Raw genomic sequence first — 24599 nt, forward strand, 5'->3', positions numbered from 1 at the left:
TACAGATCATTAAAGAGTATTGAGTAGAGTTCCCTGTGTTATATAGTAGGTTCTTATTAGCTATCTATTTTATATACAATAGTATGTATATGTCAATCCCAGTCTCCAAATTTACCCCTCCCCCCTCTCCCCCTTGGTAACCATAAGTTTGTTTTCTATATATGATATTAGTCATAAAAAATAATGAAATAATGCCATCTGCAGTGACATGGATGGACCTAGAGATTGTCATACTGAGTGTAGTAAGTCAGGCAGAGAAAGACAAATCACTTATATGTGGAATCTAAAAAAATGGTACAAATGAAGTAATTTAGACCATTCCACTTTAAAATCTGACTTATCAGCATTGTCTGTGAGGATTCTCCTCTCAATTCTTGCTTACTTTGAACTCCATGCTGGCAGTGAAAACAATGTGCAAACAACCAAAGTAAACAGAACTTACCTATTCTGTCTCCACAAAGGTAGTTACCTGTAGTATTCAAGGGGCAGGGAGGTTTATTTTTGATTTATATGTAACTCTTGCTACCAGTTTTTTGAATGGTAAAATATTAATTAGAGCTAAATAATACAAAATTGAAAACTGGAATGATGCATATCCAGTGAATAATAGTGCTTCGTTATTCATTGGTTTGTTTGAGATTTGTCCATTTTATAGTAAGAAAATTTTAACTTCCTCCTAAGTGCATTATATAAAACAGTAGCACCAAAGTCCTTCATACTTTCTTAAAGGAAAGGTACATTGATATGCTTTACACTGTTCAAGTAATCTACACTATATTATTTGCTTCAAATAATATAAAAATTGATCCAAGTTTAAGTTGTTTAAGCTAAAAGTTTATTAAGCTTCAAACATTCATCAAAAACTGCTAATTGATTAGAATACTTTCTATTTTAAATCTCAAAAAGTGTCATTTAAAAACTATCTCTAAAAACTGACATGAATATAAATATATATACATATAGTTACACATATATATACATATAAAATGTTTTTAACAGAGAAGAAAACAATGCATTTCAGTTTGAATAGTATTTAATCTTAAAGAATAAAAATATTCTCTTTAATTTTGTTAAGATTTCATTTTGTCTTATTGCCTATATATCCTCTAGTTCTTTGTTGCTAGATTATATAATGGTTGATCCAAGCAAGTATTGGAGACAAATTTAGTAAATATAGAATAAAGAAAGTATTTAAGCCTATGCTGGACAATTTCTTACCTTTTTACTGTTTTCCATATAACATTTCAAATACTGTAAAGTTATCATCCCATAATTTGCAAAATGAAAAAAATTATGCATATACAAAGTTGATATTTTAGGAAAGATTTAATATTATACATTCTACATTATATCAAAACTCTTCTGAGGGGAATTATTCAATAAGACTCAGAATATTCATTTATTATTTTAAAATACTATTTAAGAAAAAGTTGAATAATGTCCATTACTTCCATATAATGGAAAAAATAAAGCAAAATACAATCAGTCCCGCTTGCTTACCTGCCTAACATATGGGAAAATATGGAAATGTAAATAAATTATAAGAGTTAATCCTAATTATGCATATTTTTTAATCTCTAAAAGAACATTCTTGGTGAGAAAATCATAGCAAGTCAATTTCAACCATTAGTTTCACAGATTTGCTTAAACTGCCAATAAACTCTATCCTCTCGTGAGCTCAAAAACATTCTGATTTTCAATCAAGGTTGAGCTGTAACACCTCAAAAACCTTAGTTTTGGTCTGCAAAGATATTTCTATTTCTGTTCATTTTGAAGTTGACATTAGGAGTACTTGCGCCAGATTTTCTTAGTTTAGACCTGGAGTTGACTCATATACATTAAGGACGCAGGCAGGGAACAATGAAGGGAGCAGCTGATTGTAACAACAAAAAGACTGGGTGATCTCTGTTGTTGAATCTCTGTTGTAAATGTGAGTAGAAGTTGGAGGAACAAGTTAAACTAAGAAACATATCCTTTCAGAAGGGAATAGCACTTGTGGATTACCTAATGTGGTGATGTTAATTCAGTGTTGCTATACCTAAGTCAGAAATCTAATTTTTTATGAGTTAAGGTGAGAAATTTCCCAACTTTTGCTTGTAGCAACTAATTACATTTAAAAATACAGAACAAAAAACCACCACCAACAAACACCAATGGTCTGTCAAATCCCATCTGCCTGATCTATGAAACTTGAGGGCCAACAATGCTTGACTTCTTGTTCAAATTAACTCAGAAATCCTTCTTTTTCTTGATCCCCCAAATCCTTCTAAGTACAACTATCCTTCTAAGGAATGAAGTGTAGTTTTGTACCCCATTTCTTGAAGATGCTCATTACAAAGAGCAATGAGTACAACCAGTGGACAATTCTCTCAGAGCCGTATTCAAAATAAATCAGGTTGAGGTCGGAGAACCTTAGCCCACTTGATGATGTGTGGAAACACTGCTGAGTGCTCCACCCTCACTCCTGCTGTAACATCCCTCTCCTTTTCTCTGGATCCTTGGAGATGCTTCCACAGGGATCTTGGGTGACAGTAGTTCTTTCCTTGTGACACATTTAGCCAATAGCCCAAAAGAAGAAACCAGGCGCTTGGCATGACGGTAAATAAAAATGTTAAGCCCCTCAATAACTTCCTCTGACTTTACACTGTTTGATAGGAGTAAACTGTGGGTTTTCAATGAGAGTTATATTCCCTTCATTCATATAGGCTTCATCCATCTAGAGACACAATTGGTGTATGTCATTCTGGTGCACTCTACATATTATGAGGTCGTTTATTTACAGCCTTTTTTGAAGAGAACAGAAAACATACAAAATATCTTCTCGCCACTATTTAGAACCAAGACTTGTTTAAACTCTGGAAAGTTGTGACATCTGTTCAGTAGCATTTATGTATTTATTTACATTAAATATTTACTACATAACATGAACATCTTATAATGTCAATAGATACTGAAGATGTAAGAGTGACTGCTTTTCCAGGTGCTAAGTACCCCCAATCACACTGCCAGTATCATCACGCCCAAAGTTTATTTGATAAAATGTACTTCAAAATCTGAAAATTGCTGGTGGAATTTTTTTTGGGTCTTCTGGCTTTTTTTTACCTTTTGATTTATTTAACGTAATAAGGAACATGCATATCTTGCTGGTATACTACCTTGGTGGCCTAAGAAATCACATGGTCCTGGTGCTCAGACTGCTAACCAGGAGATCGACAGATGAACCGTGCTCTTCAGCTATCTCCCTGAACATGTCTCTCAGAGGGAACATATTTTTGAGGTCTAAACTGTTCTGTTAGTTTCTGAATAGCTGCATTAAAACCTCTATTATCTCCTGTTCCTCTGAGCATGGAAAACATATCCTAGAGGTCAGGCCCACTGAAGGGTGACTTTTTGTAAAACAACTACAGAATGAAATGCAGTTACAAGCAGTTTTAAATATCTCCACTTAGATCATATTTGAACAACCCTTAATCCTATCTTGGACCAAAAGTAGTTGAATCCACAGATAGGTTAAAAGGTCATTTAAAATTACATGTTGTAACTGATGTCGGCAAATCCACACGAGCCTCCTCAAATTAATACCAGGTGTCTTCAGATAGCTTTGTGTAATATTGTTCTTTATGACACTTGATTTAAACCATTTTTATTAACATGCTTCTAAATGGAACATCATAATATTACTTACTCCTCATCTCAAAATTTTTATGAATAGTCTATTACGTACATAAATTTTCCTGTACCCCAGTAAGATGCAATACATACTGTAGCACATTCTTTTTCTATTGAGCAATTAAAGAAAATAAGGCTATAGCTGAATCCATATTTTTCAGAGTTAATATGTGAAGATATGACTCATTCCTGACAATGAAATACATATGAGAAAAGTGACTCAAATCAAAACAGATCTAAGACTTATCAGGCGTTTTACCAGTTTCTTCATTAAAAGAATTAGAAATAAAAATTGGAACCACAAGTAAGCTTGTGCATAGTATGTTATATAACTCTGCTTATATTCTCTGAGGGAAGGGATTGTGTTCACTCTCTGCTGAGCGGATGCCCACTCCAGGACTGAAGGACGTACTCACCCGGCTTCTAGAGTGTTCCTTGCCCAAGGTCAAGCCTCATTCCCATAGGCTGCGGAATCCAGTGACTGGCTGTGCATAACAAGGTCAAGTCTCTTTGCCTGTCAGAGACCTAACTTCATTCTCAGAGTCTGCTTTCCAGGAGATTATCTACAACAGCACTCCGTACCAAGAACCAAGCCCAGAGCTAATATGTGGTGAGTGCTCGGAAAATACTTGCAGAATGAAGCATGTTGAATATAAACTGTACATGGAAGGGGCCTCACACTCTGAATTATTTTCATTTTGGCTTTCAAAGTTCATCAAAGATATCAGATAGATAATATCATAGGATGCAATAGGATTAATTTTAATCAGTATAATTCTACTCTTCTTTTTTTGAAGGTTTAGCTAAAGCAAGATTGATCTCTTGATTAGAGAGAAATGGGAAAGTTTGAGGATTTCAGTCACACTCAGGAATAAAACAATTAAATGTAAAAATATGGTTAACTCTCGATCTGATTACCATTAGAACTTGACATCAAAGTTATACTTACTTTTAAAAAAAGAGAACGATCTTACATGCAAATAATTCCAGATTTGAAGGCCATGTATCTAAATGCTCATTTGTTTTCTGGTAGTGATATTTTAAAGCTTTTGAAATGATGGCCAACTTCAATTAATCACAATAACTTTGAGAAATTAAAGCATGTTTATTTTTTGTATGAAACAGTTTAAATTTTAGTTTGAACATTCATTTCATGAAATTATTGATGTTTCATAAGACTTCCTGTTCTGGAGTGAAATTTTCCTGAAAGTAAAAGATGAACCTCCAGGTGTAACATCTGTTACCCCGAATATAATAACATTCTCATTCAGCAGGAACAGCTGCAGCAGCTCCCAGTTCTCTCTGGAGGAAACCAGCTGGGAAAAGAAAGGCTCTATAGAATTATCACAGGCTAACAATGAGCAGAAATGTGAACCTGCCCAACGACTTTGTGCATATATGGCAAAAGTATGAGCTTTACTTAGTTTCTTGACATCTACAGATATCTTCAAGTAAATTTTTGGATTACATATTAAATAATATATGGGAAATTTTATATTAATGATGTGTGAGCATGTTCTTAATTGTTGGACTTTTATTGTTGTCCTTATATTATGCAACATTGCTCCAAAAATTACTTTATAGAATGAAATAATGCCATTTGCAGTAACATGGGTGGACCTAGAGATTATCATATTAAGTGAAGTAAGTCAGAAAGAGAAAGACAAATAGCATATGATATCACTTATATATGAAATCTAAAATATGATCCAAATGAACTTATTTACAAAATAGAAACAGAGTCACAGACAGAGAAAACAGACTTGTGGTTGCCAAAGGAGGAGGGGAGTGGGGGAAGGATAGATTGGGAGTTCGGTAGCAGATGCAAACTATTATACATACAATGGATGAACAAGGTGCTGGTGTAAAGCACAGGGAACTATATTCAATATTCTGTGATAAACCATAATGGAAAAGAATGTGAAAAAGAATGTATATATATATATATATATATATATATATATATATATATGCATAATTGGATCACTTTGTTGTACAGCAGAGATTAACACAACATGGAATAAAATAAATTTAAAAAATGCTTTATACCATGACTTTCAGATGGAGAATACCATATTCATTACTACAAAGTAATATCAATATTTACAATAATACAAAATGAAACATATTTAGTAATGTGAACTGGGAAGAACAGCTGGGTACCCAGTGTATTGTGCATTCTGCATGCAACTTTAATTTAAAGTCTTGTAGCTTGGGGTAGAGATTTCTAATATTATTGCACATCCAATTCTCCTTTCCTTCTAGGTGAATGAGGGAATTATGTTCCTATGCTTTTCTGTAATTAGGTAGAGACATGTGACTACTTTTTATGTAACTTGTTTGAGAAGAAGTAATGTATATCACTTCCAGGATGAATCATTTAATTGATGGTGTCAGACCCCGCAGGGCTCCTTTTCCTGCTGCATTGACCAATGACACCACAGAACGCAGCTACTGAGGCAGCAGGATGGCAGAGTTTCGAGTAACCCAGAATTCTGAGAAGCCGCATGGAGGATAAATATCCTGGAAAGACTTTCAGATGCACAAAATAATTTGACAAGTAAGAAATCAGTCTTTGATGTGGTAAATCAGTGGGGTTTTGTGATTGTGTGTTACCACATCATAATCTATCTTATTCTGACTTTTGCATTTAGGTAAAATATATTAGCCAGATGTTATTTAAATTTCACAAGAATGTATGGTTATCTGTACTGTTTTTTCAAATGTTCATGAGTTAATAGATAACCCCAAAACACACTTTCTAAGAATAGGGTCATTTTGATTTGGAAATACCAAAATTATTGTAGTTGCCCCAATAGATGAAGTTATACCTTAATCAGTGTTAGCTCAATCAAACTGTACAGTTATTTCATGTGTTAAAAGTCAACTTGTCATGAAAAAAATTAATAAGAATTTCATTTTAGCTGTTATCTTTGAATATTACAGATATGCAAACTTTCCTATAATTATCCATATATTTCTGGTTTATCTGTTACTGTTTATAAAGTTCATTCTGTTAATACTGCCAACTAATATATCTCAAAGTTGTCACCACGCCAGTGTTCATAATCTTAATATTTTACAAGTTCTTTAGGGAAATAACAACAGAAAACATTATCAAATTCTACATATAATCAAGCTAAGCAGATCTCATGACCTCTTTTATCTTGCTTCCTATATTCTGCTTTTAATATTTTTTCAGTCACATTCAAGTTCATTTTATTGCTAATTTTATTTCTAGGAAATATTTTCTTTTATCTCATTCTCAGGGTTTTTTTTTCTATTTTCCAACTTTTAAAATTATTGCATTTATTCTCATTTTATATGTTGAAAATCCCAGTTGAACTTTTGCTTACAAAAAGAAACAAAAAACAAATAAAAAAACTTAATTGAATTGATATAGAATAGACCGCTTCCAGGTAGGAATGGGTGTTTTGTTTTTCTCCTCCAAATACATGAGTGTGGTTAATAAGACAGAAAAGAAAGCCATATATTATTAAAAATATAAAATTAAAAGAAAAAACTGATATAGTCACTATGGACATGATAACGGACTGGGACTCATGGTCTAAAGACTACTTTTTAGGTTTGTGAAAATATTTATATAAATATATTGAAATTACATAAAAACATAACACATAATATAAATTTAACAAGCTATCTTAATTATAACAAAATAAAGTAACATGTAGCTAGGATTAACACAGAAAGCCTAGTATTTATTCTAACAGTATATCAGGCATAAATCTGGCAAATAATATAATAATAATTTTTTAAATGTTTTTATTGAAGTATAATTGTTTTATAATGGTGTGTTAGTTTCTGCTTTATAACGAAGTGAATCAGTTATACATATACATATATCCCCATATCTCTTCTCTCTTGCATCTCCCTCCCTCCCACCCTCCCCATCCCACCCTTCTAGCTGGTCACAAAGCACCAAGCTGACCTCCCTGAGCTATGTGACTGCTTTGCACTAGCTATCTATTTTACATTTGGTAGTGTATATATGTCCATATATATGATATGATATATATATATCATATGATATATGATATGATATCATATGATATATATATCATATATATGATATATGATTTGATATATATGTATATTGTCTATATATGGACATATATACACTACCATTCTCTCACTTTGTCCCAGCTTACCATTCCTGCTCCCCGTGTCCTCAAGTCCATTCTCTAGTAGGTCTGCGTCTTTATTCCTGTCTTGCCCCTAGCTTCTTCGCGACCATTTTTTTTTTTTTTGATTCCATATATATGTGTTAGCATACGGTATTTGTTTTTATTTTATCTTTCTGACATACTTCACTCTGTATGATAGACTCTAGGGCTATCCACCTCACTACAAATAACTCAATTTCCTTCCTTTTTACAGCTGAGTAATGTTCCATTGTATATATGTGCCACATCTTCTTTACCCATTCATCTGTCAATGCACACCAAAACTATGTTGAATAATAGTGGTGAGAGTGGGCACCCTTGTCTTGTTCCTGATCTTAGTGGAAATGGTTTCGGTTTTTCACCATTGATGATGATGTTGGCTGTGGTTTATCATATATCACCTTTATTATGTTGAGGAAAGTTCCCTCTATGCCTATTTTCTGCAGGGTTTTTATCATAAATGGGTGTTGAAATTTTTCAAAAGCTTTCTCTGCATCGATTGAGTTGATCATATGGTTTTTCTCATTCAATTTGTTAATATGGTGTATCATGTTGATTGATTTGCATATAATGAAGAAGACTTGCATTCCTGGGATAAACCCTACTTCATCATAGTGTATGATCCTTTTAATGTGCTGTTGGATTCTGTTTGCTACCATTTTGTTGAGGACTTTTGTATCAATGTTCCTCAGAGATATTGGCTGGTAGTTTTCTTTCTTTGTGACATCTTTGTCTGGTTTTGGTATCAGAGTGATGATGGCCTCATAGAAGGAGTTTGGGAGTGTTCCTCCCTCTGCTATATTTTGGAAGAGTTTGAGAAGGATAGGTGTTAGCTCTTCTCTAAATGTTTGATAGAATTCGCCTTTGAAGCCATCTGGTCCTGGGTTTTTGTTTGTTGGAAGATTTTACATCACAGTTTCAATTTCAGTGCTTGTGATTGGTCTGTTCATATTTTCTATTTCTTCCTTGTTCAGTCTTGTAAGGTTGTGCATTTCTAAGAATTTGTCCATTTTCTTCCAGGTTGTCCATTTAATTGGCATAGAGTTGCTTGTGGTAATCTCATGAACCTGTGTATTTCTGCATTGTCAGTTGTTACTTCTCCTTTTTCATTTCTATTTCTATTGATTTGAGTCTTCTCCCTTTTCTTCTTGATAAGTCTGGCTAATGGTTTATCAATTTTGTTTATCTTCTCAAACAACAAGCTTTTAGTTTTATTCATCTTTGCTATCATTTTCTTCATTTCTTTTTCATTTATTTCTGATCTGATCTTTATGATTTCTTTCTTCTGCTAACTTTGGAGTTTTTTTGTTCTTCTTTCTCTAATTTTTTGGTTGTAAGTTTAGGTTGTTTATTAGAGATGTTTCTTGTTTCTTAAGGTAGAATTGTATTGCTATAAACTTCCCTCTTGGAACTGCTTTTGCTGCATCCCATAGGTTTTGGGCCATTGTGTCTTCATTGTCATTTGTTTCTTGGTATTTTTTGATTTTCTCTGATTTTTTCAGTGATCTCTTGGTTTTTAATTAGTGTATTGTTTAGCCTCCATGTGTTTCTATTTTTTACAGATTTTTTTCCTGTAATTGATATCTAGTCTCATAGCATTGTGGTAAGAAAAGATACTTGATATGATTTCAATATTCTTAAATTTACCAAGGCTTGATTTTTGACCCAAGGTATGGACTATCCTGGAGAATGTTGCATGAGCACATGAGAAAAATGTGTATTCTGTTGTTTTTGGATGGAAAGTCTTATAAATATCAATTAAGTCCAGCTTGTTTAATATATCATTTAAAGCTTGTGTTTCCTTATGTATTTTCATTTTGGATGATCGGTCCATTGGTGAAAGTGGGGTGTCTCCACTATTATTGCATCACTGTCAATTTCCCCTTTTATGACTGTTAGCATTTGCCTTACATATTGAGGTGCTCCTGTGTTGGGTGCATAAATATTTACAATTGTTATATCTTCTTCTTGGATTGATCCCTTGATCATTATGTAGTATCCCTCTTTGTCTCTTGTAATAGTCTTTGTTTTAAAGTCTATTTTGTGTGATATGAGAATTGTTACTCCAGCTTTCTTTTGATTTCCATTTGTATGGAATATCTTTTTCCATCCCCTCACTTTCATTCTGTATGTGTCCCTAGGTCTGAAGTGGTCTCTTGTAGACAGCATATATACAGGTCTTGTTTTTGTAACCATTCAGCCAGTCTATGTCTTTCGGTTGGAGCATTTAATCCATTTACATTTAAGGTAATTATTGATCTGTATGTTCCTATTACTATTTTCTTAATTGTTTTGGATTTGTTATTGTAGGTTTTTTCCTTCTCTTGTGTTCCTTGCCTAGAGGAGTTCCTTTAGCATTTGTTGTAAAGCTGGTTTGGTTGTGCTGAATTCTCTTAGCTTTTCCTTGTCTGTAAAGGTTTTAATATCTCCTTCAAATCTGAATGAGATCCTTGCTGGATAGTGTCATCTTGGCTGTAGGCTTTTCCCTTTCATCACTTTAAATATGTCCTGCCTCTCCCTTCTGACTTGCAGAGTTTCTGCTGAAAGATCAGCTGTTAACATTATGAGGATTCCGTTGTATGTTATTTGTTGTTTTTCCCTTGCTGCTTGTAATATTTTTTCTGTGTATTTAATTTTTGATTGAGTAATATGTGTCTTGACATGTTTCTCCTTGGATTTATAGTGTATGGGACTCTCTGTGCTTCCTGGACTTGATTAACTATTTCCTTACCCATATAAGGCAAGTTTTCAACTATAATCTCTTCAAATATTTTCTCAGTCCCTTTCATTTTCTCTTCTTCTTCTGGGACCCCTATAATTTGAATGTTAGCGTGTTTAATGTTGTCTCAGAGGTCTCTGAGACTGTCCTCAATTCTTTTCATTCTTTTTTCTTTATTCTGCTCTGCACTAGTTATTTCCACTATTTTGTCTTCCAGGTCACTTATCCTTTCTTCTGCCTCGGTTATTCTGCTATTGGTTCCTTCTAGAGAATTTTAAATTTCATTTATGTGTTGTTCATCATTGTTTGTTTGCTCTTTAGTTCTTCGAGGTCCTTGTTAAACGTTTCTAGTTTTTCTCCATTCTATTTCCAAGATTTTGAACCATCATTACTATCATTATTCTGAATTCTTTATTAGGTAGACTGCTTATTTCCTTTTCATTTGTTAGGTCTGGTGGTTTTTTGGCTTGCTCCTTCATCTGCTGTGTGCTTCTTTGTCTTCTCATCTTTCTTAACATACTGTGTTTGGGATCTCCTTTTCACAGGCTGCAGGTTCGTAGTTCCCATTGTTTATGGTGTCTACCCCCAGTGGCTAAGGTTGGTTCAGTGTGTTGTGCAGGCTTCCTAGTGGAAGGGACTAGTGTCTGTGTTCTGATGGAGGAGGCTGGATGTTCTCTTTCTGGTGGGCTGGTCCATGTCTGGTGGTGTGTTTTGGGGTGTCTGTGGCCTCTTTATGATTTTAGGAGGCCTGTCTGCTTATGGGTGGTGTTGTGGTCCTGTCTTGCTAGTTGTTTTTCATAAGGTGTCCAGCACTGTAGTTAGCTGGTCATTGAGTGGAACTGCGTCTTGGCGTTGAGATGGAGATCTCTGGGAGATTTTCACCATTTGATATTATATGGAGCTGGGAAGTCTCTGGTGGACCAATGTCATGAGCTTGGCTCTCCCACCTCAGAGGCACAGCCCTGATACCTGGCTGGAGCACCAAGAGTCTGTCATCCATATGGCTCAGAATAAAAGGGAGAAAAAAGAAAGAAAGAAAGAAGAATATAAGATAAAATAAAATAAGATAAAATAAAAAACAAAAAATAATTATTAAAACATTTTTTAAGTAATTAAATAAGAGAAAGAAAGAAAGAAGAGAACAACGCAACCAAAAAACAAATTCAGCAATGATAAAAAACACTGAAAACTATACTAAAAAAAAAAAAAAAAAAAAAGAGCAACAAAAAACCCGGACAAACAGAACCCTACATCAGACGATAAAAGCAAAGCTATACAGACAAAATCACACACAGAAGCATATGCACACATACTCACGAAAAGAGAAAAAGGGAAATAAAGAAATAAATAGTTACTCCCAACGTCCACTGCCTCAGTTTTGAGATGATTCCTTGTCTATTCAGGTATTCCACAGATGCAGGTACATCATGTTGATTGTGGAGATTTATTCCGCTGCTCCTGAGGCTGCTGGGAGAGATTTCCCTTTCTCTTCTTTGTTTGCACAGCTCTGGGTTTCAGCTTTGTATTTGGACACGCCTCGGTGTGTAGGTCATCTTAGGGCATCTGTTCTTTGCTCAGACAGGATGGGGTTAAAGGAGCAGCTAATTCGGGGGCTCTGGCTCACTCAGGCTGGGGGAAGGGAGGGGTACGGATGTGGGGCGAGCCTGCGGCGGCAGAGGCCAGCGTGACGTTGCACCAGCCTGAGGCGCGCCGTGCGTTCTCCTGGGGAAGCTGTCCCTGGATCATGGGGCCCTGGCAGTGGTGGGCTGCACAGGCTCCCAGGAGGGGAGGTGTGGAGAGTGGCATGTGCTCACACACAGGCTTCTTGGTGCTGGCAGCAGCATCCTTAGCATCTCATGCCCGTCTCTGGGGTCCGCGCTGATAGCCGCAGCTCGTGCCCTTCTCTGGAGCTCCTTAAAGTGGCACGCTTAATCCCCTCTCCTCGTGCACCAGGAAACAAAGAGGCAAGAAAAAGTCTCTTGCTTCTTCGGCAGCTCCAGACCTTTTCCTGGACTCCCTCCCAGCCAGCCATGGCGCACTAGCCCCTTCAGGCTGTGTTCACCCCGCCTAGCCCAGTTCTCTCCCTGGGATCTGACCATAGCCTGAGCCTCAGCTCCCAGCCCCCGCCCACCCCGGCGGGTGAGCAGACAAGCCTCTCGGGCTGGTGAGTGCTGGCTGGCACCCATCCTCTGTGCGGGAACCTCTCTGCTTTGCCCTCTGCATCTCTGTGACTGCGCTCTCCTCTATGGCTCGGAAGCCTCCCCCCTCTACCACCCGCAGTCTCTGCTAACGAAGGGGTTTCCTAGTGTGTGGAAACCTTTCCTCCTTCACAGCTCCCTCCCACTGGTGCAGGTCCCATCCTTATTCTTTGTCTCTGTTTATTCTTTTTTCTCTTGCCCTACCCAGGTACGTGGGGAGTTTCTTGCCTTTTGGGAGGTCTGAGGTCTTCTGCCAGTGTTCAGTAGGTGTTCTGTAGGAATTGTCCCACGTGTAGAGGTATTTCTGATGTATTTGTGGGGAGGAAGGTGATCTCCACATCTTACTCTTCCACCATCTTGAAGCTCCTCCTGTAATAATTATTAAATAACGTTAAACCATATGATAATTCCCTATTAATAATATATCTGTAATAATAGATAAATAATAAACTATGGTTATGCTCACATGGGATAATAGCAGTGAATGTGACCTGGACACCCAAGATAATAATCAATATTAATCAAGTTGGTCTTCATTGCTGAAGTAGTAGGTGATCAGGGCTGATTTCTTAAACTGTTTCAAAAAAACATGAGTCTACTAAAGAGTTAAGATACCATTTTGGTAATATTAGATTTCTCTTGAAATTCAAACACTACCTAAATCACCTGTCTGAATCACCTCTTTTGTTATATGATTTCTGGGGTTGCTCTAATAAGGATTAATAACATAGTGGGGGAAAATACCATCTTATTTGTTAGATAGACCAGTTCCTGATACTCAAATGCAAGGTTTTATCAAATGTGTAGTGCAAGCTAGCAGGCAAACAAGAGATGATGCTTCAGCCTTGAGGCAGACTTTTCTTTTTCTCCAAAAAAACACAGTTTTTTCTCCTAAGACCCTCAGCTGACTGGATGAGGCCCACCCACACTATGAAGGTCATGTTCTTTACTTAAAGTCACGTAATTTAGCTGATATCCACATCTGCAAAATAGCTTCACAGTAACGTCTGGATTAGTGTTTTATTAAATAACTGGGTACCATAGCTCAGCCAAGTTGACACATAAAACTAAATATCCTATCTCCCACCCACTAACACAATATCTAAATCTTAGTAACTTACCACTGTTGGGTTCGAAAAGTGGTAAGAACTCGAAGCAATTGTTAGTTTAAGAGCCTTTACAAAGAAGAGGTCAATATTGTTATGCTGTTCCTCACTGGACCTAAAGCAAAAGTGAAGGAGAATTTCACAGACAACTGCAAATGCAGACACAATTTTTGCAAGCCTGGGCTCTTGTTTATTCACAACGGTGACATATCTTAAACTTTTCAGTTGACCAAGCAGATAGCAACCTATGCTGTCTAAGGGAGAAGAAAGGAGGATGGAACCGACAAGGGGTTGAACAGAGGTGAAAGCTTTTCTTTTGTCGCCACAGATCTTGAGTAAATCCACTTAAAAAAAAATGGGAGCTCTAGCAGATGCTCTTGGCATACTGTCCAAATCCCATGGCACTCCTCATTCCCTGGAGTGCAAGGTTAGTGCTCCCTCAGCACAAGGCCTCGTCGGTGGAGCTGCCCCCATGTCCTCACCTCGAGGCACTTCCCGGGTGCAGCACAGCCCTCAGCACATCCTGAGGCATTTCAAATCCTGGGCTGAGTCCCCAGCAGTGGCCTCATTCACATGTTCAGCCACGTGGCCGAGACACTGCATCAGGGCCAGCTGCAGGCCATCCTAGCCATCCAGCACACCATCGCTCCTGGGACCAACAAGCGGGCATTTCCACACACAAGGAGTTTGAGCAGCTGGTCCCCATGTCGGTCCTTGCTCTGAACGGCACAGCAGTCTGGCCCCAATGCACCACTCTCCTGGGTGCCAGCCTGCGTCATGTCCTGGTCCCCAAGTCCAAGTGGCAAAGCAAGATCCTGCTGGGGCTCAGCTTCTACGACGTGGACTACTCAGCCTCCAAGGATGAGCGAGCCTGTCATCGGGGCCAGTGAGGACCCGTCTGCTGCAGCTTTGGCCCAAGTGTCCCAGACCCCACCCTGTGGCCCTGCTTCCTGGCATTTTGTGTCCAGCTGTGCATGTGGCCCTCCCACACAGCCCAGCGTGCTGCTGGTACTCTATAGACCATGGGGGGATGACACCCCACGTTCTGCTCCTCTTGGGGGACCTCACCCCTTCCGTGATGGCAGAGGCTACTTCCACCTTGTCCACACCCACGCCCGGCCTCTCCCAGGTACATCCAGACACCGAAGGACCACAGGCCCCAGATCTTGTGGAACAGCCAGGCCGCAGAGTACTTTTTCTAGTACAAGGAAAGCCAAGAGAGAAGCAAGTTGTCCACCTGTCGCTGAAGACCTTGCAGGGGGGGCTGGAGTTGACCTGGGAGCTGGGCATCAGGGTGTCCATCTGGGAGCTGCGCCAGTGCCTGGACTCCTTCTACGACATGCAGTAGGCCCGGCCTGGGACCAGAGTGTGCTTTTCCAAAAGCTTCCTCCTACAGAAGCACCAGGCTGTTAACATCTCTGGACACAGGTCTCAAGTGCTGATTGATATAGAAACTGGAGGATACATACCTCAGCTCCCCAGCTCTGTGTGGGATGACTCTGTTGGGTGTTCAGTCCAGTCTCTGTTTCCCAGTGGCCTAGAGTGGGAGCCTACTCATCATACAGTCTGCAGTGGTCTCCTTTCTGCTGTGTGTCACTTCCTCTCTCTCCTACTGATGTTTCCTGGGATTACCTCTGAAATAAACCACTTGCAGTGGAATCCTTGACTCAGACTCTGCTTTGGGGAGAGGGCATGGACAGGATCTCCATCTGAGAAAATACATGTGAAATTCTTCACATCATCTTACTAAAAACTTTGAGAAATGATACAATAAAAAACTCCATAACCCCTATATTCAGCATACTCTAAATTTATTTAACCACATAATGCGTTTTTTATATTACTATCCTTACAAACTAGAGTTCTATACATTAAACTTTGAGAAACGCTGACCCAGAACAAAACTGAGTGTACTTTTCCATAATCCTTAACTGTTTTGATTATTAAATTCTTTATTAAAAAGATATATTTGTGACACTCTTCCTTTTTAATCATATAATTATCAAACTTGTGTAGACTCTCTCTATTGATGAATTTATTTATATTTAATGTTCGTGAAATGAAAGTCTTTCTAGGCAAGACACAACATGCAGACGCAATATAATTAAGAATATAATATATTTTACTACACAAACATGAAAAATTTCTGTGTGAAAAAATACTGTAGTAAGTCCTAAGACAAATTGTAAACAAATATTTACAAGTCATATCTCAAAGATATAATTTTATTTATATTAAAACTCTATTAAATCTGTGGAAAGAAGAGGTCAATACCAAAAAAATAAGGTGGACAAAGGGTTTGACAGACTATTGATAGGAAATAAATACTTTTAAAATATAAAAAATGCTCAACTACATCTTATGGCAGCTTCATATGTGCAAACTATCACCACACGTTCTCCTGTGACATTTTCTCTTATGTGAATGGTCAAAGCTCAGTAACTTAATATATTATTGTATAACTATACTCCTTATGGGAGTATAAGCTAAAACAATTCCCTTGGAGGATAATTTAGCAATCTCAGTAAAGTTCAACTCTTAGGAATGTATTTACAAATAAGCTTACTTTTGCAAAAAGATCTATTTATGTAAATATTCATTGAACCATCAACTGAGAACTTGGGAAGGTATAACAATTCTACATTTGAATACGATGTCATCATTACAAAGAATGAAATAGGACTTTACAACTGTGATGATTATATGCAAGGAATTGGCGTCAATCATTGCTCCTTGGAAGAAGAACTAGGAAAGGGAAAGGGGCAGGAGGGAAACATGTTTTTTCTTCTATATCCACTGGACCATTTGAAATTTTGTTCCCATGGGCATACATTATTTTAAGGTAAAAATGTCTATGTTTTCAATGTCATTCTTCACGTTGATTAGCTGTCTGAGAAAAAAACTTTAGAAAAAGAGAAATGTGTCTCTCCTTTGGTTCCCTTTTTTAGTAGCTATACTTCCTTGATGCATTTTAATATGTCAAATATACGAGGGGGCGGCAGACAGAGTGAGTAACGTGAAAATCAAATGGCTTTATTTTTCCAGTTAGAATTACTCCTGGAACTGGCATATTCTGAAAGCCAGCTACAACTAGGCACCAGGCACTGTGCTAGGTAGGAGGAGATTTAGAGATAATTGAATGGGACCCTTCCTTCAAGATCTCAAGATCAATGGCAACTCCCAAGTGTATAGAGGATCCCAGAAATCAACTATCTTCCACATTCTTTAATTCAACTCTATGACAAACATTGAGCTCTTTCTACATGGAAGAAATTATATTAGGTGCTGTGAGTATAGCAATCTGTGAAAAGTACAGACTAAAGTGTATTTCTCTGACAGAAATCTTTGTAACAAATGAGTTGACATTAGCAGATTTCCAAATATCACTCGCTCTCTCTTAGCTGGGGAGTTTGTCCCCAGGTGAGCTGCAAATTTAGAAACTATCTTTGAAGCAAATATCTTTAACAAGAGGGATTTCCAGAACTTATTTCTAAAATTGCTTGTATTTCAACCAGGACAAGGTTTTCTACAACAAAAACATAACATATTTTAAAAGAGAAATTTAAAGGCTTTTCATCCCACAGACAATCCCTTTGTCTTATGTTTCTCCCTAACATCCCCACAATCTGTGCCATGTTTCCTTTCTTAGTCTCTGTAGCACATTTATCTGTTTTTTTTTCCCCTTTTCTTCCATCTCTGTACCAAGAGCTGCATAAAAGAAGAGTCATAGCACATAATATTTAGCACCTTCATTTTGAATTTTTCTTCTCACTGGTCATTGAATATGATTGATTGTGACAGTGAATCCAATGGCCTTAGGTCTAGTTACACTGTTTCTACTCTTTTCCTCTTGCTTCTACAGATTGGAATTTAACAGCTCCTGTGACACTCTGCTAAGTGGAACTCAGATTCTTTGCATAATGATTCTGTTTCTCCTCTCCGAGCTTCAGGCTGACAACTGTAAATACCCTTCCCAGGCTGATGTCCTGGATGCTGCCTCTTCTCTAAAGGCACTTTCTCTTATTAGTCATCTTTCCTGAGAACCAGAAATGAACAAAGGGCGCATTTACTGGAAATTTCAATGAGACTATAGATCTTCTAATGCAGTTCCTATATTCATATTTTCACTGGCCTTTTTGACAATATATGTAAAAATACCTACATATTTTTCCAGTAAAACACCTTGTTTGCATGTCAGCTCCATAATATACTTGCTCTTCATGGATTTGTTTGTGCAAAATACATTTGACCATCAGTAAAGTTATAACAACTGTTAATTTATATAGAACAACACTGTTACTTATTTTGCTGTAATGTATCATTTTTTATTTATAAAATAGGAAAACTAAGATAACATTTCTTTGGCCCCTCCTCATTGTCGTTTCCTAAACTCAGTATAAAAGTTTAATGAGGAATGAAGATATCCAAACTTGAGATTATTGGTAGGAAAGTTATTAAATATTTTTTAACTGGACATATTTTCAATTTTAATAATTATACAAATTTTGAGCAGCTAGACTAGAAGAGGAAGTTATTAATTGCTAAGCTATATTGTCTGTGTTTGTATTAAAGACAGCACAAGCAATGGAAATTTTAAAAGGACACTGGAATGTTAAAACTATTGTTCAAAATCATCCTGGACATAAGTAAAAAAGATGTGCAAAGCATTGGAGTTAAAGAAATGATAAGAAGTGATCCAATGAGTAATGTAGGTACCAGGGAGAAAGCTTCCCCACACTGTGAAAAGTAAATAAACTGATTTGGAATAGTAAGCAAATGCAAGTTAAGATGGAAAATAATGCAGCAAATTCACTGTGTCAAACTGAACAGAATATTTCAGCTAACAACACTGTATTTCTCAAATCTATTCATAGCAGACAAGAGAAAATTGGCTCTAAGAAGTAGACAGGGGAGAATTGTGTCAAGTGGATAAGAGAAAGGAGATTCACTAAGTGAATTTCTGCTCCCATCAGAACAGACAGAGACCCAGATTCCTGAGACATATTTCTTTGTGTGTGTCACTGCCAGAATCATTAGCACCACAGCTAATCAGAGCTGGCTCCAGTGATACAGCGTGACCCCTAACTGCCCTCTCAGAAAATATATAAACAACTCAGGTCATGGCCACTTATATTCAGGAAGTGTCTCTCCTGTTTTCTGGATGAGATATGGAAGTAGAATCATGTTTCATTCTAGTTAGTAAACCTGCTAGAAGATTTAATAGACCTGATCCTCAAAAAACACTGACTTATCTGCACATTATCATCCCGGAAAGTTACGGTGTCAAGTGAAAGGGAGAAGGAGATGTTTATTTGACCGTAAACTTGTCTGATAACTTATCGATATAAATGTTAAAACACAGATGCCTGGGTCCACCTCAGATATTCTGCACCTGCATATTTGGATGGGGTGTAAGAATTTACCTTTTGAAAAGCTCTTAGGTTGTATTGATGCTTGCAATGTGAAGATAACACAGACTAGAGCTAAAGCACTTTCTTCACTTTAAATATTCCCCGTGTAACTGATGACTGCCAATTTGCTACGGCCCCATTTCCTGCCTTACTTCCCCCTGCTCTGCGCTGTATCCTGGGTAACCACATTTTCCAGTCTCCATTGCCCTCTCACTCTGGGAAAGATTGGTCAGTCAGAAGTACGCTGATTGCATAATCACTCTTTTTCTTGCTTCTCTAGACCTGAGGCTGTTAGTAGTTTTCTGCTGTTAATCTCTAAATTGCTTCACCATCCTTTGTTTGACTTCACAGCTACTTCATCAGAAATGTAACCAATTATCTGTGTTAAATATAAAAGGTCTAAAATTGCTTCTCTTTCCGGGATGGACCCTGACTGGAAAATATAGTACAATGTCTTATAGAACTAGCATATTCATAGACGCTTCAGGATGAGAAAGCAAAACGTTGACAAAGCTAAACCTTGGGCTTTGGGATACACATAATAATGAGAACTTCCTTGTATATCCATTTCCAAAAGATAGATTGTAAAAATTTTCCTATTAAATCCCACTCACATGTGAGAGATTTTAATCATTTAGAGGGAAAATAAGTTTAAATAGTGATAAATCTGAGTCTGTAAATTATTAAAAAACCAAACAAACAAAAGAGTTAACACCATTGAGGAACAGGAACGATATTAGAAAGGTTTTCATGTGCTTATATGGGTCAGGAGGAGGTCAAAACATGTAACTTCACTCTTTGTGAGACTTGGGAGCCATAGTGTTGACCTTGGTAAAGCCAAATGTGATTAGAACAATGTGTCCCTTCAGTTTAAGGCAGGTCAACTCCTAGAGAAGAGAAACCAGTGAAAGCCCTAAGATTTCTTAGATCCCCACCTCATCTTCCTATGTGTTGCTGTTGCTGGTGGCCTAGTGTTTTGGCCAGTGTCATGTAAAATGTATAGATTCTTAATTTTTAGTGATAAGAATGATTGCTTCCCTCATGGGAAACCATGAGGAAGTAATTTTTACACCTCTGACAACTTATACAAAAGGTTGAGGAGTGGGGAGTGAAAGAAGAATATATAAGAGGTCCTTTGTATACCAGGCTCTGAAACTATTCCAATTATACACTGGAATGAAAAGTTGTTACCAACAACTTTTTATGCTTCAAAAGGATAATCAAACAGAAGAAAACAAAGACAAAATTACTGTCAGTTTTGAAGTGTTACATTTGGAACCTGTACCTTTCACAGAAAAAAAAATTATGGATATCGTGTTGATACCTGTAAGATTTGACAACTAAAAATAGTACACTTACTTCCTTTAAATACTTAATATGTGTCAGGCAATGTTCTAAGTGCTTTACACATTTTAGCTTATTTAAGAATTGAAAGAAGTCAACATGACAAGAACTATTATTATCTCAGTTTCAAAGGTAAGAAAGTTGAGACCAGAGAAATTCAGTAATTGCCCAAGTGACACAGCTTCTATGTAGCAGAGCCAGGATTTGGATGCAGGCAGATTGCCGCTAGAGCCTGTGCTCTTAGTAACCAGCATGAGCGGGTTCCTCCTGTACAGTGATCCATGACACCTGTTAAACATTCTAAGCAGAGAAACTCTCGGCTCAAAAAAGTTAACAGCATCTTGAGTTGAGTGGGGAGAAAGTTCTGAATAAGGTCTCAGGAGGAATACATTTCTGGTGTGTATAGAAAATTAGAGCTGGGAAGATGCCTGAATTCTCATATTTTTCCCTTAAATTGATCTAAGTATGCAAGTTTTGCCTTGCAATGGGTTTTATTTGGTGATCACAGACTTTACCTCATATTTCTGTGCCTGTGATTGCTGCCTGGGGACAAAATGGTCATTTAAAAACTGCAGGGATATTTTCAAAGTGGGTTATAGAAACCTGTTTCCATCCCTTTCTGATGGTGAAGGCTGGAGATGGGAAATGTGAGATCTGCTGGTAGCCTCTCTGTCTACTCTTTAGAGAAGACTGGTCCACAGTAAGCAAAACAGAAGCCAGCATGTTAGAAAATTGAGGACTGAGAGTGGTCTGCATGTATTGGGGAGGGGAGTGAGGTAGAGTGAGAGTTGTTTTACCAAACCAAACCCAGTATGAATTTTTTGCTTCTGCCATTTACAATTTTAAAAAAAACACAAAAAACCTACTGATGGTATAAATATGCCTTTAATATTATTTATACATAGTTTTCATTGAGAACAAGGTAAAATATTTTTCAGAGATTCTGTTGTTACTCTTGGGCATCTTTTAAATGCAGGGCGTATGTATTTTCTTTCTTCCTGAATATAGGAGAAAGAAAGAAAGAGAGAGAGAATTCCTATCTGTACAGGCAGGGGTCTCTAACAGCACTGTGCTGGATTTGTGCTCAGAAGCGAGACTCAGGCGTACTAGTAAATTTGAGCTGAACAACACTAGCTCATAAACAATAGGGTAAATGATCTCCAATATTAAAGGCTTTGTATACTTTTAGCAAACTTTATAAAAAATCAGCAGACTTGTTTAACCCCACATTGGGAAATAAAGAGAAGGACTATCATTCATACTTTGGAATGAATTGATATGAGATGACAGCAGTAAAGATGGAAGTAACGGAGTCTTAACGTGTGTCCAGTGAAAAAGTGGACAAGCCACAGATAGCATGTATAGACTTTATCAAGACTCTGTTCTCATAACCCATGTACTTTCCCTATTAGACCATCATACACTATTGTTATGGAACATTTACCTGCATCCCTAGGCTCAAGGATTAGTCTTGTTCTGTGATTGGTTTACTGTTGGATCCACAGTGCCTAAGAAGCGACCTAGGATTTAGTAGGCACCTATTAAGTATTTGCTGAATAAGTGAATGAACAAGTCAATAAGTGAAATAAATAACAAAGAGATTTAATGCCCCTCAGAGACCAGACGCAATGCTAATATCTTTCTCCATAATGGTGAGGAAAGAATAATACTTACTGGCTCTGTAAAGCACTGACGTGTTGGTGCCCAAATAAACAATACCCAAACATGCTCATAACCTTCCAACTTGGCAATTTTATTTGAAATTAGCAATGTCAATTGTATATGCCAACTTAGTGTCATTTACCTTTTCTTTTTGATCTTACATACACATTTCCATGAAAATTATGTTTAGATTCTAATCAAATTAAAGCATTTTGCCTAAAGTCCAGAAATAGCAAATGATAAAAAATAATGTGGAGATCTTTTAAATATTTCATTTCGAAGTAGAGAACATCATTTAGGATTTCAGTAGCAGTGGGTATTTTAAGTTCTTTGCAGAAATTAACTGTGGGGTTTTCTTCCCATCTAGATATAGAGAAATTTCAATATGTACATTCACACAGTACTCCTCTCTGTGAGAACTGAGGTGTGTGGGGGGATTACTTTTCTTTTCTCTAATCCTGGATTAGTGACCATATTAAATCTTTAGATTCTTGTGAGGATTCTAGCATAAGTAAAGTAATTAACAAGTGAGAATGGAAGTTGAAATGTCAGTGGTAAGTGCAATATATGTGTGCCCAAAGAATTACAACATTATTTATCCTATATTGTCTTCTTTCCTTAATTATTTTCAATATTTAGGAAATATATTCTTAGCATCTTCTAAGTGTAGGACACTATAACATGATGGGGACTGGAAATGTATCATACAGAAGACCCTGGTCCAGGAACTTAAGGTACCCTGGGAGAGTCAGGCACGTAGCCAAGATCTGCTGGGGCACAGAGGAAGCACGCCCACCTCACCCCGAGGGGTTAGGGGAGGCTTCTTTGAAGATTTAAGATGCCAACTAAATTGTAATTGTTAAAAGGGAATCAATCACAGTTAAAAATAAAAACGGGAATAAGATTGGTGACATTTTAGCAGAGAGAACAGAATGAATAAAGGCTTAGAAGCTAAAAACAGCATGGAGTGTTCATTGAATTAAGAGTAGTCTTACATGTCTGGGGGATCAGGTGTGAGGCCTGGAATGGAGAGATTGGGCTGTAGAGATTGGCATGAACCAGCATGTCCTCCTAACAAACTTGGGTTTTGTTCTGTGGATACTGAGGAGAGGGGCATAGAAGGATTTTGAGCAACATTATACAACCATCCTGCATTTTCGATGAATCATTCTGTGTGGAAGACTATTGTGACACCAGAGGGAGGGATACATATCACAAAGAAACTCAAACCTTGCTAAGAAAAAAATCTTTAAAAATATAGATAAAGGTGAATTATTACCATCAAAATAGAAAATTAAATTTACAGACAACTTCTTGTCAGCAAAAATACATTCCTTAAGACAGTGTTGAGGCAGAGTAACTGGCAACTTATAATTCTGTACTCACTAAAACGTCATCAAAGAGTTGGGAGAAATAAAGACATTTTTAGATAAAGACTAGAGTTTATGTTTCATAGATCATCTCTCAAATAATTTCTAAGGGATATATTTCAGCAATAAAAAGTATGAACACAGATAAATAAAGTAGGATATTAAAGAAATAACAACAACACAAACTTGTGGTGGGCATTAATAAATGTATTATTACGTGTAATTAAGCATAGGCCATCATAAAAAACATTTCTCCTATGTAAACATCTGGAACTAAATTTTCAAATAACAATACCAAGAAAAGGGAGATAGAAAATGTGGTGGTGAGCTGTTCAGCGAGCAGTTAAAACATGTTAACGTTTTTATCATGTTCCAGAAGAGGAAAAAAAAAAGAAGAGGATATATGTTCTACATAGCTAAAGCGACTTGTTTTTAAAACCCACACTATGTTGAATTATAAGAGGACAGTGGCATTTCCTTTAATCGCTTCAGTTCTTCCCATTTACCAATCTGTTTCCTCTTCTTTTTTAAAAAATAAATTTATTTATTTTTGGCTGTGTTGGGTCTTCATTGCTGCGTGTGGGCTATTCTCTAGTTGCAGAGTACTCTTTGTTGCGGGCTTCTCTTCTTGAGGAGTATGGGCTCTAGAGCGTTCAGGCTTCAGTAGTTGTGGCGTATGGGCTCATTAGTTGTGGCTCATGGGTTTATTTGCTACGCGGCATGTGGAATCTTCCCGGACCAGGGCTCGAACCCTTGTCCCCTACATTGGCAGGCGAATTCTTAACCGCTGCGCCACCAGGGAAGTCCTATCTGTTTCTTGTTGCTCAGGATTAAGTTCAAAGTAGAAGCTCCTTCTCGGTTTCCTCTACATTCTAGTGGTAAAAACGATCAACAGAAGAAGCCGGAAATTATTAAGCAATTAGAACATCTGAAGGA

General features: G+C 37.2%; 1 pseudogene; it reads left to right on the top strand.

Moving 5' to 3' along the window:
• Window positions 1–14274: 14274 nt before the first annotated feature.
• LOC131768228 (chitinase domain-containing protein 1-like) lies at window positions 14275–17916 on the top strand (annotated as a pseudogene).
• The last annotated feature ends 6683 nt before the right edge of the window (window positions 17917–24599 follow it).

This window comes from Kogia breviceps, chromosome 13 (genome assembly GCF_026419965.1).
Source record: "Kogia breviceps isolate mKogBre1 chromosome 13, mKogBre1 haplotype 1, whole genome shotgun sequence".
Taxonomy (NCBI): domain Eukaryota; kingdom Metazoa; phylum Chordata; class Mammalia; order Artiodactyla; family Physeteridae; genus Kogia; species Kogia breviceps.